The following is an 18008-nucleotide window of genomic DNA, read 5'->3' as shown; positions in this document are numbered from 1 at the left end:
TTTCTATTTCCTAACAATCTCAATTTTTTTAAAAATTCAAATCCTGTCAAACAAACAAAAGATTCGTGAATAATATACTTACTTCGCTAAACACATATCACACTAAATGCATATCACACGCTCCTCACATCCTGCTCAAAATTAAGCTGCCGCCAGTCGGACAAAACTTGGCGTGAGACTAACCTTGGCGCTCCCCAATGGGGCACGGGCATTGATTGTAAACAAACAATCAATTGCGGGTGCCTGGGTGGCGAGGTTGTCATAGACTTAACATAGCGAAGTTTAAAAATAAAGTGTTTTTAACTTATATTCTGAATTTATTTAGAATATTACATACATTTTTCAAAGGATAGTGTACTAAACTTTAAATTGTGATGCCGTTTTAATTGAAAATTTCCTTTTAAATGCTGCAATTTGAGGATTTATAGTTGATCACTCTGTTTACATATTTCGTGTGATTTGTAATGTTATGACACAACTTGATGAGAAATAAATGTATAAAATATCTGCATTAAAATGAATAATATTATTTAATATTTAGTGTTTTATTTATGTGTGTATGTTTTTATTTATTTTAAAGCTGATATATATATTAAACACAGTTTTGAGTACATCCTAGTCAATCAATCTTATTAATTCATGTTACTTTTCTTAATAGTATTTTTATTCTGAATGGAACTTCTGACTTTTATTTTTTTTAGAAAACTTGTCTTCTGAACTTTGAATTGGGATGGATAGATTTATGATTCATTTATTCCATTTTTATTTAGTAAATTGTAGGTTTCAGTAGAATCACCATATTTTTAATGTTGTTGCATGTTGTTTACTTCTTACATGTTATTTATATTGTTGTTGCTACTCTAACATACTTACTATGCATGCATCAAAATGATGTACATACATTAAAATTAATATCATTACTTGTATTTTGTTTATGTTTTTTAAATCATTAAAGCAGAGCTTATACAAAAATATTTTTTGTGCATGAGTGTCTCACAAAAGAAAATTTTAAATTAAAAAAAATCTTATTCTGATCCTATTTAAGAGTATTTACATTAGTGTTTAAAGCTTTTCTTAGTTAAATAATGGCTAATTGTATGAGAATAAGTTTTTATTCACATTAAAATGTAAATCAAATACATAAATTATAGAAAGTATATGCAATGTTCTGTCACACATTTAATACTAAAAGTTATTGAATCACTATTTATTTAGCAAATTTTATCACAAATATAATACTGAGGAGTGATCTACCTCCTCGACATTTATTACTGAAAGTTATTGAATCACATGTATTTATTTAGCAAATATAATACTGAGGAGTGATCTACCTCCTCGACATTTAATACTAAAAGTTATTGAATCACATGTATTTATTTAGCAAATTTTATCGCAAATATAATACTGAGGAGTGATCTACCTCCTCGCCGTGTACACTTCTAACATATTTCTATGGCTAAAAGATCTATTACTTCTGGCATGTGTTCTAACTCCATGGTCAGTTTGACATGGATGATCATCACATTATCCATTGTAATACCATTTGTAAGATTATTGTTTCCAAGTGATACTAAAAAGCAAAGGGAGAAATCTTTTATTTTATTTATTTATTTTTTTGTGTGATCAATCATTTGCATTATAAGTTATTTAAAATTTGTTATTCTTTCTCCTTCTCATTAAGCAAAATAAAAAATTTTGATTAAACTTTTCTTAAAACACGAAGGATATTTCTTAGTAAATAAAACTAAACAGCATTTGACTTATTTAAGAAGAATATAACTAAAACTCTCTTATGTTTTTAATTCAAAACTGTTAAAACTCAGAAAAATACACTTGGAATTAACATACTTAATAGACATGTGAATTAAACTAAATATATTTTGCTTTATGTAATGGCAAAATTAAAATGGAAGTCGATTGTTAGCCTGACAGCAATGAGCAATTCAAAGGTGTTTGAATAAAACATCACCGATAAATATTCACTATGATAACTATTAAGCTGTGTACATAGAAATTTCTTTTTTTAAATTTTCTATTCTTAGAAAGTCTTTAAGCGGCGATTTGATTAAATTTGTTTATATTTTCATTGTTTATCTATTTCAATGAAACTATTTTTTTTTTTAAAGAAAGAAAGAGAGAGAAGCTATTATTTAATTGGAGTTATTATTATTAAATATAGATAGCTTTATCATGACATATTCTAATACAATAATTTTGATGTTTTCTAATTAAAAAATAAAAAAAATTTGATATTTAAAAAGGGAATCAGTGTTGCTTTTCCAAATATTTTATCAAAATGGTATTTTATAATGCTTTTACCCCTGTATGATTATGCATGCTACCTAAGTAGTGTTATAAACTATGCTAACACTTTAATGTGTGAACCTTTTCATTTAACAATTTCGTTGATGTATAAAGTAGCAAGAATAAAAGAAATTGAATAAATTTGCAAAACATAGTGGTAAACTTGACATTTAGCGATAATCGATGTACTTTTATTTATTTCATTTAATGCCCAGGTCAGTTGCATTAGAAATCATCTTGATTGATACAGGTTCAATTCTAGCAAATAATATATAAGTCATCTCTGATAGAGTTAGCTATATAGGTAAGAAGAGTTAATTACTATTACATTAAGTTTTACATTATTTCACTGATATCAACAGGGTGCTCTACAAATGGGGAGCTGAAATTTGTAAGTAAAACAGACACTGTATTCTTAGAAGAGCAAATAACAGGTATGCATTTAGCATGTGATTTGCACATGCACGAGGCGTGCCTCTTACATGTAGTTTTTAAACAGTCACTCGTATATGTAAAACATTTGAATATAATGTTGGCTAATGAACTTGCTGCTAAGCCTCATGGTCCTGAGATAGAGTAGCGGATTCATAAATTATAGTTTTTAAAGAAATATTTATCACCCAATACAAACTATAAGAAAAACTGCAAGAAATATTAGATTTTCACATGCTTATGTCAAAGCTGAGATAAGTTTTTACCTGAAATTATATGCTTTGAAATAAGATAAGTGGCAATGAATTAAAAAAGGAAAAAAATAACCTAACACATTATTTAAAAACAAGAAGAAGAAAAAAATAAAGCATTTACGCAGGATATTTATTATATATCTTTCTCAAACCTCTTCTTTATGTACTTCATGGATATTCAACTAATTATTTAAATAATAATTTCCGAAGAAAAATTATCATTTCAACATAATTGGGTTACAAAATATTATATAGCTTAAATTCCGAAAGCAAGAATAGAAATTATTTTACAATAAACCTTTAATCTTTAAATAAATTTCTTTACATTTTTGTTTTTTTCCCCTTTATTTACAATTGATGCATTATACTGGCTGGAAAGCATACAAATCCTACACTAAATTCAATGTTGTTTAATAGACAGTTTAGGACAAACATGCATAATGACTAGTAAATTTTAAGAAAATTTAAAGAAAACAAATCAATACAAACATACGCACCTTCATACTATGCTATCACCGTGTTGTGGAGTACCTTAAAGTCAGACTTAATTTTGAAAGAAGTCTTCATGAGTGTCCTTAAGGATTGATGCGGCTTAGAAGGGGCAATAGGCGGAAAGATACTTGATATTAAATAAGAAACAAGTTTCCTCACTAAAGCCCCACTGAGCCATTCTGCATCCTTTGAAGATCCAATTGAATAATATTTTTCATTTCATCATGTCTTGCTTTAAATAATTCCATCTGCTTCTTCACAATTTCTTTTGAATTGTTTTCTCCATACAAAGTTGCATCCTAAATTGAAAGGAAACAAGTGTGAGGGAGAATTATAAAACAGGCATTATACGTAATCTACTAAATAATGTCTGAAGTAAAAAATGAACAACTATTTCTTATATGAATCATAACAAACATTATCTTTAAGGGGAGAGCCTACTAACCTAAAAATAAGAATTTTTTTTTTATAAATAATATCATCAAAATCTAACTAAAACATTTGAAAAAATTTGATACATAGAATAAATTAATTCTACTCTTAATAGACAAAATAATTAAATAATAATGTGTATTTGTGAAAATATCAGCAAAATCCTTATTGGAAGCTCTGCCACCCAGAAGTTCATTAATAAAAACAAATCAATTTTAATGTACATTAAAAAAATTTTGTTTATTATTTTGCTCTGTTTATGAAACAAGCATTATATTTTATCTACTTAATTAATATCTTGAGTAAAAAATCAAAAACTATTTTTAATATGAATCATAACATATTATCGTTAGAGAGAGCACGCTCAACCACATAATAAAAGACTACTTTCACAAATATTAACAAAACCTAATTAAAACATTTGAAAATATTTGGTATATATGTTTAGAATAAATTAATTCTACTCTTAATAAACAAAATAATGAGTATTTGTGAAAATAACATCTAAATCCTTATATTCGAAGCTCTGCCACCCAGAAGCTCAACCACACAATACAAGACTTCTTTCACAAATTTTATCAAAACCTGATTAAAACATTTTAAGAAGCTTAGTACATTTAAAGAAAATAACTAAGTCTACAGTTAAAAAACAAAAGAATTAAATAATAATGTGTGTTATTAAAAATATCAAAAAAATCCATTCACTCAAAGCTGCCACCCGGAAGTTTATGTACCAAAACAAAGCAATTTAAACACTGTAGCAAATTTTTTATCCCTATTTTGCCTTATTTTTTACACAGGCATTATGCTTAATTAATATCTAATGCAAAAAACCAGAACTGTTTCTTATATGAATCAAAACAAACATCTCTAAGGAGAGAGCACACTCTCACCCGCAGAACAAAAGACTTTTTTAAACAATTATCAAAACCTAACTAAATTATTTTAATAGATTTAAGACATTTCAAAAAATAAATAAATTCTACTGTTAATAAACAAAAGAATTAAATAATAATGTATAGTAGCAAAAATATCAGAAAAATCCATTCATTCAAAGCTCTGCCACCCAGAAGCAATTTAACAAAAACAAAGCAATTTAAACGCACTGAAACATTATCTTTATCATTATTTGAACCTATCTATAATACCCCAAGTAGCACAATTCACAAAAACGATATCGTAAAAACGTAGCTTTGAACATTGTACAATATCGTAGCGAAATATTGTACTATATAAAAATGGACCCCGTTTATGTCGTATATTCAATATTGCAAACCAATATTGTACGGTATTGTAGAAACGTTGGGGAACGTCGATCGACATCTCTCTGCATTTACAAACGTTGTACTATGTCAACCGACATCGTCAACAGATATTCAAAAAACGAATGCTGTGGAATGCAGACAATCGCCAAAATTACGTTATTTGAGAAAATAAAAATTAGTTTTTGAAATATTCATGCCTGTTTGTACCCTGGAAAAACCGAACAAAACCGTTCTAGCTTGTTTAAAATTAAATTATTTGTTATTACCAAAGCTTGTAGAATTTTTTGATTATTAATATTTAATAAGTTTGGGTAGGCAGGTATATTTTACTATTATTCTAGAAAATAAGCTAGAAAGTAAATAGTTTTGTTAAGATATTTCTTCGCTTTTTCAGGGTACAAGCAGCCATTTATATTGTGAAATTATTTTAATATTTTAAGTGATTTGTGCAATAATTTTTAAAGCATCTATATTTTACTATGTAGATTAAAATTACAATATGTTTAATTTAAAACGATTAACTTTTTTGTTGTGACGTTTTAGTATTATATAATCTGTATTTTACTAAAATAGTATCTATGGAAAACAAAACTCCTTATCTTCACAGCATAAGGTTCGATTTTAAAAAAAACTGATTAAAAAAAAAAAAGCAATATTTACACTGATATTGTCATAATAAAATAACAGGAGTCACTTCTTCAGATTTCTGACTTAAAAAAGGGCAAGTATGGTACAATAAGCTGCGATCTAAATTACTTATAGCCTTTATCCATTAAAGTGTTGCCAAAATATTTATTAGGGCTTGAACGGTTGTCAAATGTGTAAATGAAATATAATTTTTATTAAACAGTAAAGAATAATATACTAATTTCTATAATTTATTGTATTCTTTAATACAATCAATTGTTTCTAAAACAAAACTGTGGCAGTTGAGGCGCAAACTTAGTCTTCCTGCCTTCCCGGCCATTGGCGGTGGCAAGAACTTCACCAAATTTTTCAGCTTTTTCTAGTCAGCTAGTTTCTTTAAACAGTCTGAAGGTAGCAGCTAGTCTCTTTGAACAGTCTGAAGGTAGCAGCTGAAAAAAAATAAGACATAAACTGTGGTTAATTTTAATACTTTTAAATTAAAAGACAAATAGTTATATTGAAAAATTACATGAACTAAAGTAGACATGAGCACAATGCAAGTACTACTAACAGCCCTAGGTTGACAATTCTTTTGTATAGAATCAGAGCAGTTTTTATGTTTCCAGGAGCACCGGGCCTATTTTTATATGGGGGCCCTTGACGAGTAAGTTAATAACAAATGGAAAATATTATATTTTCATAGCTGCCAACCTCTAGTTATAAAAATGCAGAAGATAGACAAAAAAAAAAATGCAGAAGAAATGCCTAAAAATGCAGAAGATTCGCAAGCACATACTAATTACCAATAAATTTATAAAAGAAGCGGATTTTAACTATTTTGATTAATTATTTATTTATAAATCCACTTATTATGAGCAAAAAAAAGCAATACTCATCTTTTTTTTAAAACAAAAAAGGAAATATTTTTTAAAAAAACTTTCGACCAGCTACTTGATGGTACAATATTCGATTAAAAATGTAGTTACGGCCTTGCCAAACGCTGTTACAAGAGGAACAGCGACGTCTGACTTAAAGAAAATACTAGCTATCAGGCAGATGGGTAAAATGCAGAAGATCTTATCTTCTGCGCATAAAAGAGGAAAAAATAGCTAAAATAAGTAAAAATGCAGAAAGCTTCTGCAAAATGCAGAAGGGTTGGCAGCTATGTATTTTATAATATGATAGACGGAAAAAAGTTTTTCCTTGAATAATTTTTAAAAAATATTTGGTCACCTTTCAATGAGGTGATCCGGGTTCCAATCCCAGTATCGGCTGAGATTAGAACCCGGCTAGTCAATACAAATTCCACATCTAACATGAGGTTACCACAGTGCTGATGTAAATATAGTGAAGTATTTTGTAAAGGTACTGCTAAGTGGTAATAAATTTTTAATCTTATATCAAAATAAATAAGCTAAGCTAAAAAAAAATTTTAAAAAATCTATGTACTTATTGGAATTTTTTTTCACAAAATTTCTTTATAGAAAATCTGATTATGTCAAAGATACTATAAACATATTATGAGAAAAAATTACCAGTTAATAACTCTGCTGCTTCAAATAGACTTTGAAAGGGAAGAATGACACTATATCAGGAAAAAAACATCTGAATTCATCAGCCCCCTTTTCTTTCCTTCTATTTTTGACATATTAGGGTAATTTCTTTCTAATATAACCCATCTTTCTACTATAGCTTTAGAAATAAACATTTTCCACTAATAAAATATAATGTAGATTTTAATTCCATGCTTTTTTAATCAAAAGGTAGAATTTTAATTAACATTATTTGCATTTTTTTTGAAAAAATTCATGTTTAATAATTACTCTCTACAGCTATGGAAGTCTATATTAAGACAGCATTAAATGTGTACTTTAATTTGTACATTTAATGACATCAATCAATCTCAAGAATCAAAAAAAATTTTTAAAAATGCAATTTCAAATGTGTTGGAATTTAACACACACCAAGAAAGAAAGCAATTTGAATAACTAAAATTAATTAATGCAGCAATTTATTTAAAATAAGTTTTAAAACTAGAAAAAAAAATAATAAAAGCATCAATAATTTAAAAACACTGTATTTTAACTTTCAAAATCAATGCTTTTTTTCTAAAAAAAAATCATTTGATTTAAATCATGTAATAAATCAAGCTGATCTAAATCAACAAACCCTGATAACTAGAAGAAGATGCCATGGTTGAGAAAAGATGCCATGAAAAACATTACAAAACCTTAAGAGCGGCTAACTTTTGAACTTTGAAACATACAATGCTGTAAATGTATTAGAGTTCAGAATACAAACTAAGCAAAATAAAACAGGAAGGACCAGGGTAGTTAATTTAAGGAATAACTGATCCATTTTAGTGCAAGATAATGACTCACGAAAAAGTAAAGTCTAATTACAAATTTTAAAATTCTAAGTCTATAAAATTACCTAAGATGGCGTTTGTAACAACTGAGAGGCTTTCAAAACACTGTTTCCTTTTTCATTTTAATTTACAATACATCATCGCCAATTCCAAGATGGTGCTGAAGTAAAAGAACATAAATAGCCTTCTTTACAGATGGTTTCAAAATAACATATCTGAAAGAAAAAAAAGATATATATAAAAATATAATGTTTTAATAACCATTACAAAATGTACCTCATATTTTATCATCAATTAAGACCACACAAGTAAAACGGGCATAGGATTGCTGAAGAAAGGAATTATCTACATTTTTCATTTTCATAATATATTATTTCTTATTTCAGTCACTTTATTCTCAAAGAGTTATTGCATTAGTTCTTTACTTTGTATATGAGAAGCTTCCAAAGCAATGGCTTGTGCATAAATATATTGGACATTGCAATATCAGATTGTATGTTAACGAATCCAATTATCAAGAATTCTATGTATAAATAGTGTGCGGAGAAATACCCATACCATTAAAACACTTATCACAGTCATATTTGACTTAAGAATCACATAAGTTAAAATATGTTGCAAAGTTGGGACATATTCAGCTATGGATTGCTTTTCATTTTGATATGTACATGGTATCTGCGACATTTTAGATTTTAAAACCCTGACTTTCCATCAATAACTCCAAAAAGTTGTCATGAGTTACCGAAGTTACTATTTTATCCGACAAAAACACTACAATAAATTCAAAAAAGCATTATAAAAACATTAATTGAAATGATAGGTATAACCAAAGCTGTTATACTCTGAATCCTTGAAGCAGAACTTTTTCGAGCTATCTGCGACAAAACTCTCTAGCACTAATATCTTTCTGCAAGATACTTTTCACAATAATAAACAGTTATGTTACTAATTTAAAATAACAAAAGCACTGTGTTTAAAAAAAAAAAAAAAAACTATGTATAACTTTTTTTAAATTGAGCGTATAATTTTTATTATAACATTACATGCAACATTTTCGCATTTTGTTGGGAGGCAGGGGGATATAGAAATTATTTCCTTCGCCTTTTGTCATCCCAGTAAAAAAAAATTGCAAATTATTAAATCCGCAGTAGTACTCGGCGAAAAAAAAAGATTGACAACAAATTCACACGAATTGGTCACCTCAAATGAGTGTTTCGTTTCTTGATTAGGCTGTTGTATAAAAATATCGTATAATAAATATCAGATTTAAAAACTATGGAGAAATCAATAGCAATAACTGATAAAATTCGACAGAATTATTGACCTAAAAAGTAAATACCCAAATACAAGATTCGAATTTTTCAGGTTGCTTATCGGGATATTTAAAATCCACATCAATAACTGACGAAAATACAACAGAAAAAAACCCATCAATTTACGCTACTATTGGCGTATATTGAACACGCCAAAAAGTTATTATTCAAATGCATGATTCAAATATAACTGGTAAATTTCTGTCAAAAAATAAATAAAGGTAATTTTTTTTTTTTTTTACTTTTCAAAAGAAAAATCTTTCTGCAAGAACTTTGTAATGTTCAGTGAAAATGTTGCCGTGTCTCTGCAAATCTGCCACGGGGCTCTAAACCTTCTCATTTATTGATATTAAACTTAAAAATTGAGTAAAGAAAGAGTTGAAGCATTTAAATAGCTGAAAAATATACAAAAGTAAATAACTTTTATATAGCTTTTTAAAGCTGCTTTTTTCTTCTTAAAAGTAAGTGTAACATAAAATGCCTAAACAAGAATTTTAAATTCATTATAATAAAAAAAAATTAAACAAATAAAATAATTAATAAGATTCTGAAATCACTGAAGTTTAAAAGATTATTCGCTCTAGAAAGGATGTTCTTTCCTTAATTATTTTAAAGAACACAATTGAAACATTTTATATTTTAATAAAATACGATTAAGATTGGATATTTTGTTACAAATTCAGATATTCAGAACGCTATGAAATTAGGGGGATTCCATTTTTAAAATTAAGATTTTTCAGTTACCTAAATCTGCAATTTTTAAAAAAATAATAGTTAGATCATGACAAATTTTGTTCAATATAGAAATCCATGACTTTCTAGGTGTACTGATACCCTATATGTACCCTAATAAATACATATATGTACCCAAAGAATAGTATCAGGAGAGATACCCTATTCTTTGGCAGGAGCATATGGGAGGAACGTTGAACAAGTTCGTCTTTTTTAGTCCGAGAAAAGCAGATAAATTGTTATAGTGCACAGAACCAATAAAAGTAAACAAGATCTTTGGGAATATCAGAATTGAATAGTGTGATATAATTTAATAGTTAACAAACTTCAGTTTATGTAAGTTAAAACCCCTTCTGAAATTATGAATTACTTGATTAATGAGCTACTCGGTTCGGTAAGTAAGATGTAGACATATAAAATTTTCATGATTCAATTCTTTTTTTTTGTAATTTAAACATTATATATTAATTAGATACAGTAAGCATAATATTAAATAATAATTAAACACACATATATATTATATATATATACTGCAAACTTATACGGTTGAGAAAAAAACTTCTTACTAGCAGCAACATTAGATATCTTATTAAATCTTCAGTATACATATTAAATCAATCTAGTAGACATACTAAATCTTCAATTTAAAATTTCGAAAAAAAAAAACATTTCAATCTACCATGACAAATTAATAATTAAAAAATATGCAAATATGATCCATTTGTTAGCTCACTTAGCTCTTAAATTTTTAATTAGTTCAAGTATTAAAAAATATTTTTCATCAAACGTACAATTTGGCAGGTGTGAAAAATATAAACATAAGCATGTCAGAAGGCTTAACATCTCCAAACATACTATAAAATTACGCCACTGTTTGTGAATATGAGAATTGAATAACGTGATATAATTAAATAGTTAAGCAGCCTGGACAAGATAAAGGTGGAAATCAATGTAATTTTTGCAATATATAATTTAATTATATATATTAAAAACAGCACATACCTGCCAAGATCAGAGAATTCGTTCATTTCAACAAGGTGCATTAATTCCCCTTCATCTTCAGCTGGTTTGAGTTTTCGGGCTCGCTAAATCGGAATAATTTTCATTCCATTTACATTATGAGCTAAGGTATAAATTTTATGAGACGAAATTAGATTTAAATATAAGTAGACAAAAGATAAATAGATCGCAGGTGGTAGCGGTAAATGATCAACAGCATCTTAACGGGTTATGGTTACGGTTCCGAGTGGTATAGATCGTAGATTTCAGTATTTAGAGAAAAAATCGATGTCGTGACAAAAACACGATTGCAATATTGATATCAAATATTGTCCGGGGTTGTTCGGATATCTCTAAATTTATATTTCAAACTTATTTTTTGGAATTATAACAATTTGACGTCATTTTTTGTCTTTTAAATGATTAATTTTGATTTAAGGACACAATAAAGTTTTAAATGATAAGTTTTACAAACATATTTTTATAGTGAAATCGACGGGAATCGTACAATATCGTACACACAATTTCGATTTTCGCCAATATTGACAATGTCGGTCGATGTAGACTAAAGCTGTTACAATATCCCTGTGCTACTTGGGACAGGCATTATACTTAATTAAAATCTTACGTAAAAAACAACTATTCCTAATTTGATTCAAAACAAACACTATTTTTAAGGAGATAGCACTCACCCACAGAACGTACGAATTTTTTACACAATAATCAAAACCTTACTAAAATATATTATTATTATTGGGACATACATAAAAATAAATTAATTCTACTTTTAGTAGATATAAGAATAAAATAATAACGTGTATTCCTAAAAATGTCAGCAAGATATTAAAGTTTCAATTCTGCCACCCAGAAGATAATAATCATAAAACAAAGCTATTTCATCATATTTAAAAAAAAATTGACAATTATTCTGACTTATTTATGAAGCAGACATCACAGTTAATCTAATTTACTAAGATCTAAACAAAAAACATCAACAATAATATATAGTACGTATCATAATAAACAACATCTGCAAAATGAAACAGAACTCACTCACCACCCATAAATATTTGAATTTTTTTCCTTTAAAGACTGTCACAATTTAGCCAAAACTTACTATACAGTTTATTAGAACTCTATTCTACACGAAAATCGACCTTTTATACTTCAAAAATTTAAGGAAAATAAAAAATTTACTACTTTATTACAAAATGACATCAAATTCCCATAGACTTACATTAGAGTGCTCGCCACCCAATTGATTGTAAACAAAGATCGTGACGTCACGCGCCCGTGCCCCATTTTCGAGTCCGCTGCGCCACAGTTTTGTAGGGTTAACGTAGTAGAATCATGGCTGCTAAAACAGTTCCGGAGGATTAACGCAGTGGCGGTTGCTGAAGAATTCCATCTCTCGGCTACCTCGTCCATAAATTCAAATAGTTTACTCAGCCTATTGAGTGGCAACACATTTCAAAACAAAATGTTGTTTATAAAATTGCAAAGGCGCCGTTTGTTTTGATAAAATTTAGCAGAAAGCGGATAATCCGCTCTTTTCTCTGACGATAAATGCTTAATTATTAAAAAATTATCAAATATAAAAGTGACACAATCATGGACAGAGATTTGAAAGTGAAACATTTCGCAAATACACTCTTTTCTCATGTATACCGAAGTTATAATTCAACTTACGAACTTCCTGTCAGATTACCGCATACTCACAATTCTGCTCAAAATACGGAATTCTCGGAAGATATTGGGAAAGCAGTTGTGTTGTTCTGTTCGACATTTCACGCGGACTTCACCCAGTTGTTTATTAAAGCTTTCGCTGACTTTCAAACTTCAGAAAAGCAATACATGGAGTTTTTGACATCTCGTTGCTTAAAACTTTGCGAAGACGACGTGTTTCTGTCATTCATCATCACGAGTGCTTTTATTGCTGAACTTATTTTATTCTGTTGCAGTAATGGCTGCTTTTCGTTCATGAACACTGGTCCAAAGTGTCTGATAGCGATTTTTAACAGGAGGTTGAAGAAGGAGTTTTATGCCCACGGCGGGTGGGAGGGACTATCACTATTTTGTGAAAATCTAGTTCATCCGAATGAAAATGTCGAAGACTATATAAGTTCGTTAACCGAACACATACAGGGCAATTTATTAAATCATTTGGAAGAGAGCAGCGACGATACAGATGAAGATGAGGACTCTGACGAAGACGAGGAATCGGAGACCGAAGATATTTCTTTACCCATTCAAGAACCGACTGAATCTGGCCTCATAGTCTTACAGCCGCTTCCTCCGATGATGGAGCAATCGACGGCAGATGATGAAGAGGACGATGACGAGGAAATCGAGACGGACGATTCCGACTCTTCGGAATCTGATGATTCCGAAGTAGACATGAATGTCAATACGCATGAAGGTGGAGAATCATCTTCATCTGAAGAATCTGAATTATCTTCCATATCAAACAATGAATCATCAGACGACGAGGCTGATAACACTTAATAAATAAATTACTTAGAATAATAAATTGACGAGCTTTATGACTTTTATTGATATGGATTACCATTTTCTGCAGTGCTTTTCACTCTTTCATCATCTTAAGTTATTTTAGCATTCATCAATTAACAAATCATGTGAGGTGCTTTGCAATTGTAGTTCAGATAATTCTTACTGTATTCTTTAATTTAACGTTTGAAAAACTCAAAACATTTTATCTCTAGTTTTATATATCAGATGGATTTTACAATTAAAATTAATGCATAATGACCATTTCAAAATTATGATTGGAATATTCCAAATTATTTTTCTTTATATTGTATTATTATTTGTCAACATTAAAAATGTATTGGCGTATTTTAGAATAATGTTTAAATTTTTTTTATGTCTTTTTTTCCTTCAAAAATAATCATTACTGGGGATAAAGTTTTCCCTAATGGCTCTTAAGTTTTATAAGGGTCTTACAATACCAATACAATAATAAAAAAATATTGCAGAACACAAATATTGTATTGGCTACATATTTCATAACAAGTTTGTGTATAGAGAACTACTATTAGTAAAAATAAAATTTCAGGTAAATATTTTTGGCATATCAATAGTTTTATAGAATTTTTTTATTTCATTTTCTCTTTAATTTATTTCGAAGTTATAATATTTCTATATTAAAATATAAGTGTCCAGTGTGTAAAAAAAAAACCCAACCTGCAGCTAGCTTTTGATCGAATGGCAAGAACGTGAATGGTATCTTCATGTTCTTGAACTTAATCTTAACGGTTCAAGAGAATGACGTCAAATATGCTAATTAATTTGTGAAGATTATGTATTAAGTTACAAAATCTCACACAAAAATGTACTTTCTCAGACTAAACTTAACTTTTTTATGATGGATTGGGCTTTAGAATCTCTTAAATATAACAGGAAGCAGCAATCTTGAACTATGGTCCTCATAGTTTGATCAAGAGAGCGATCCCAAAGTTGGACCTCTTAATACTAAATGTTAATTTCACTTTTAGCGTATTTCACCATATCTGAAGAGCATTTTATTCAAGGTGAAACATTTTTGTACTCAATTATAAGATTCATATATTTATTGATAATTTCTAACAACAAAAAATTATTTTATTTAATAATAGTAAAAAAAATTTAATTTTATGCAATTTTTTACATCATTTTAAGAATCTAATTTTACATGACAAAGTACAAAATTTTTGCAAAAGCAATCTAATTGTTCCTGAAAATTCTATGGATTTAACTAAAATTTTGTGTTTTGCTTTTAAAATTACATTTTTTTAGATTGTTTACCTCACAATTTAATTTTTTTCCTACTATTATTTAATAAAATAATTTTAAAAAACTACTAGAAGTTAATTTTTGATAAACGAATCTTATAATTATGTACAAAAAGTAAAATTAGCATTAAGAGATCCAAACTTTAGATCTCTATCCTAAGTGAACTATTGGGACAGTATTGTGACTATCTTCACATATCGGAGGTCTGTAATCTGAATCTGTCAAAAATTCAGAGAAAGTCTGATTTCGTAACTTAAAATATCATTTGCACCAATTAATTAGCATATTTAAAGTTACCCTTTTAAACCATTAAGATTGAATCCCAGAAAGTGAAGATCGGATCATTAGATCAAAAGTTATTCAGGAGGGTCTGTTTAATTTTTTCACACTGTTCATATTGTTTTTTAATCTTTTAATAGATTCAAAACATTTCTTCTTTTTTTGTTGTTGTTTCATATGAAGGCCATTGTATTTTCAATTATTTTATTATATCGATAGGTATTCCTTTTAAATGTTGATTATGATCTCATTTCTGTTTTTTAAACTAATGATACTGACGTCTTCCTGCTAAATAATAATGATTTACTTCATTTTTGCTGCTATAAAATTTATTTCAAGAAAAAGGATTCAATAGATATTCAGTTATGAAAATAATTCTCAATTTTTTAATTGAGATAAATTTTATTCCGTAGTAAATATATTTTTGTCTCTTTAAACAATGATTTAAAAAAAAAAAAATTCTCTTTAATTACTAAATAAAATATATTAAAATAATGAAACAAATGTTGGTAGAATATATGTTAAATCTATATCATTCAAAACTTTTTCATAAATTAGTGATTCTTTATTTTTAAACTTCAAATATATAGATTTAATTAATTATTACATAAATTTTAATGTATAACATATTTCGGTTTTTATGTATTATCCCGTCAACCATTTTGTTCAACACTGCTCTGATTCCAAATGATTGATTGGTGATTTCCAAATATGTTTTCACATAGTTATTGATTGTAAATGAAAAGCCAAACATTAGTGGCAATGAGAAAATATATAAATTTGAACTAGACCTGAAACTTTAAGTTTTCAGTTAGTAGCCAGTGGTAGTTATATTTTCCTCTTATCTTTAACTCAATGAATCTGTGACCAATATTGATAGGTCCTTTTCATTTAATAGTCCCTTTTTACAAACTTTTTTTATATTTGATTGTATTATATTTTTTTAAAAAAAATTCAGATTGGAAATAATCTATGTCTATAAAAAGTTTAAAAATAATATAAATATGTGACAAAATTCAGTTAAACATTCTGACTTTAAAAATATTTGGGAAGGCAGAATGCATTTAATGTAACAGGGTTGCAATTCCAGTGGGAGAACAGGAAATCTCTAGGATATTTAAGAATGATATTTCAGTTATAATTTCATTTACTATAGCATTATCTTGATGCCAATAATTAACATCTTCTCATTGTGTGAAAAATATACTTTTTACTAATAATTGACATTGTTTATAAGAAATAAAATGAAAATCCTTCATTACTTTCTCGGACTCGAATGTGTGCTTCTTTATGCACATGAAAAAGCGAAATGCATTGTGTAAAATTCTTGAATCGATATGATTGAGTTGAAATATCCTAATTTTTATTATATAGAAAGAATGCAAGTATAAGTATTTTGTGAAATTATTAGGGTGATGGTTCAATGGTTAAAAGTTTATAAATTGCTTGATACTTTGAGTTTGATCCTCCACCGGGGTTGCCACTCTGCAGGGAATTAAAAAATCACCTAAAATAACAGGGAATTTTGAGTTTCTCCTTACAAACTGGGAAAATACAGGGAATTTTATTTCTTATTTTCGTCTATTACAAAGTGGTGATCACTCAGAGGGGATATTTATGGATGATATTTCAGCTATACTTAGCTATTTCATTTACTGTAGCATTATTTGTTTTAAGCAGTTTCTTGTTTCTCTAAGTTTTTTCAGCAATTAAAACTAGTATAGTTAGCCTAACGTAGGTCCCTCAATAAATACCTCAGTGATTGTTGTGTTTCCTCTTAATATATTGCGTATAATATGTACAGGGAATTTTTTTTTTCTTTCCATATTTGAGGGGCAACCCTATGTAAACATTCTACTACAGTAGAGTGCCGATTATCCGAACTGCTCGGGAACGAATGTGGTTCGGATAATTTGTAAGCTGTTTAAAATCTAGTTTAAATGATTATTATTTATGCACTAACTTCCCTTCACACTTTTTTCAGACTTAGGACTAGTGATGTAACGAATAGTGATGGGGCTGAATACCGAATATTCGGCCAAATTTTAGGCCAAATACTTTTTAAAAATTTCTCTTCTGATTGTAACTAAAGTAATTCTCAAATTTTAAATTAAAAATGAAATAAATATTAACAAAATTGCTTTTTTAATCTTTGTATATTTAAAAAAATTTTAACAACTTGATTTATTTTTTGTAATAATTTAAATATCTTGATGCCAATAACAAGGCAATATGGTTTTTATAAATCTAAATAATTAATAATAGCATATTTTAGGTATAGTTATACTTGTAATTTATATGCTATTTTATTTAAGATAAGAACTCATTACTTACTACTGTTAAATGTATTCTTAACTTTCTTTTTTGTCAGAAAAATTATTATAACTCAGAAAATTAAGAACTTTTTAAAAAGTTTCACTTTTGGAAATTTTAATTTTGTAATTAAATAATTTTCAAATTTTAAATTAAAAATGAAATGAATATTAAAAAATTTGCTTTTTTAAACTTTCTATATTTTAAAAAAAATTTATCAACTTGATGTATTTTTTGTAATATATTAAATATCTTAATGCCAACAATAAGGCTTTCACAAATCTAAATAATTAATAATAGCAGCATAATTAATAATAACATATACTTCATTATTCGGCAAAAGGGCCGAATATTCGTTACATCCCTACTTAGGACTGGCTGTACTATCTAAAATAGTTCTGGCGTG

At 27.9% G+C, this 18008-nt stretch overlaps 1 long non-coding RNA gene across 1 annotated transcript; it reads right to left on the bottom strand.

The window, feature by feature from the left end:
- Positions 1 to 1301: 1301 nt before the first annotated feature.
- LOC147806587 (uncharacterized) lies at positions 1302 to 11799 on the bottom strand. The gene is made up of 4 exons (XR_015435989.1): positions 11222 to 11799; positions 8240 to 8389; positions 3488 to 6255; positions 1302 to 1570 (listed from the first exon to the last, which is right to left on the bottom strand). It is a non-coding gene; the product is annotated as an uncharacterized LOC147806587 (long non-coding RNA).
- Between the last annotated feature and the right edge of the window lie 6209 nt (positions 11800 to 18008).

The sequence above is a fragment of the Parasteatoda tepidariorum genome, chromosome 8, assembly GCF_982258835.1.
Source record: "Parasteatoda tepidariorum strain Cologne lab strain chromosome 8, Ptep-v5.0, whole genome shotgun sequence".
NCBI classification, from domain to species: Eukaryota; Metazoa; Arthropoda; class Arachnida; order Araneae; family Theridiidae; genus Parasteatoda; species Parasteatoda tepidariorum.
This window is presented reverse-complemented; position numbering and strand designations above follow the sequence as displayed.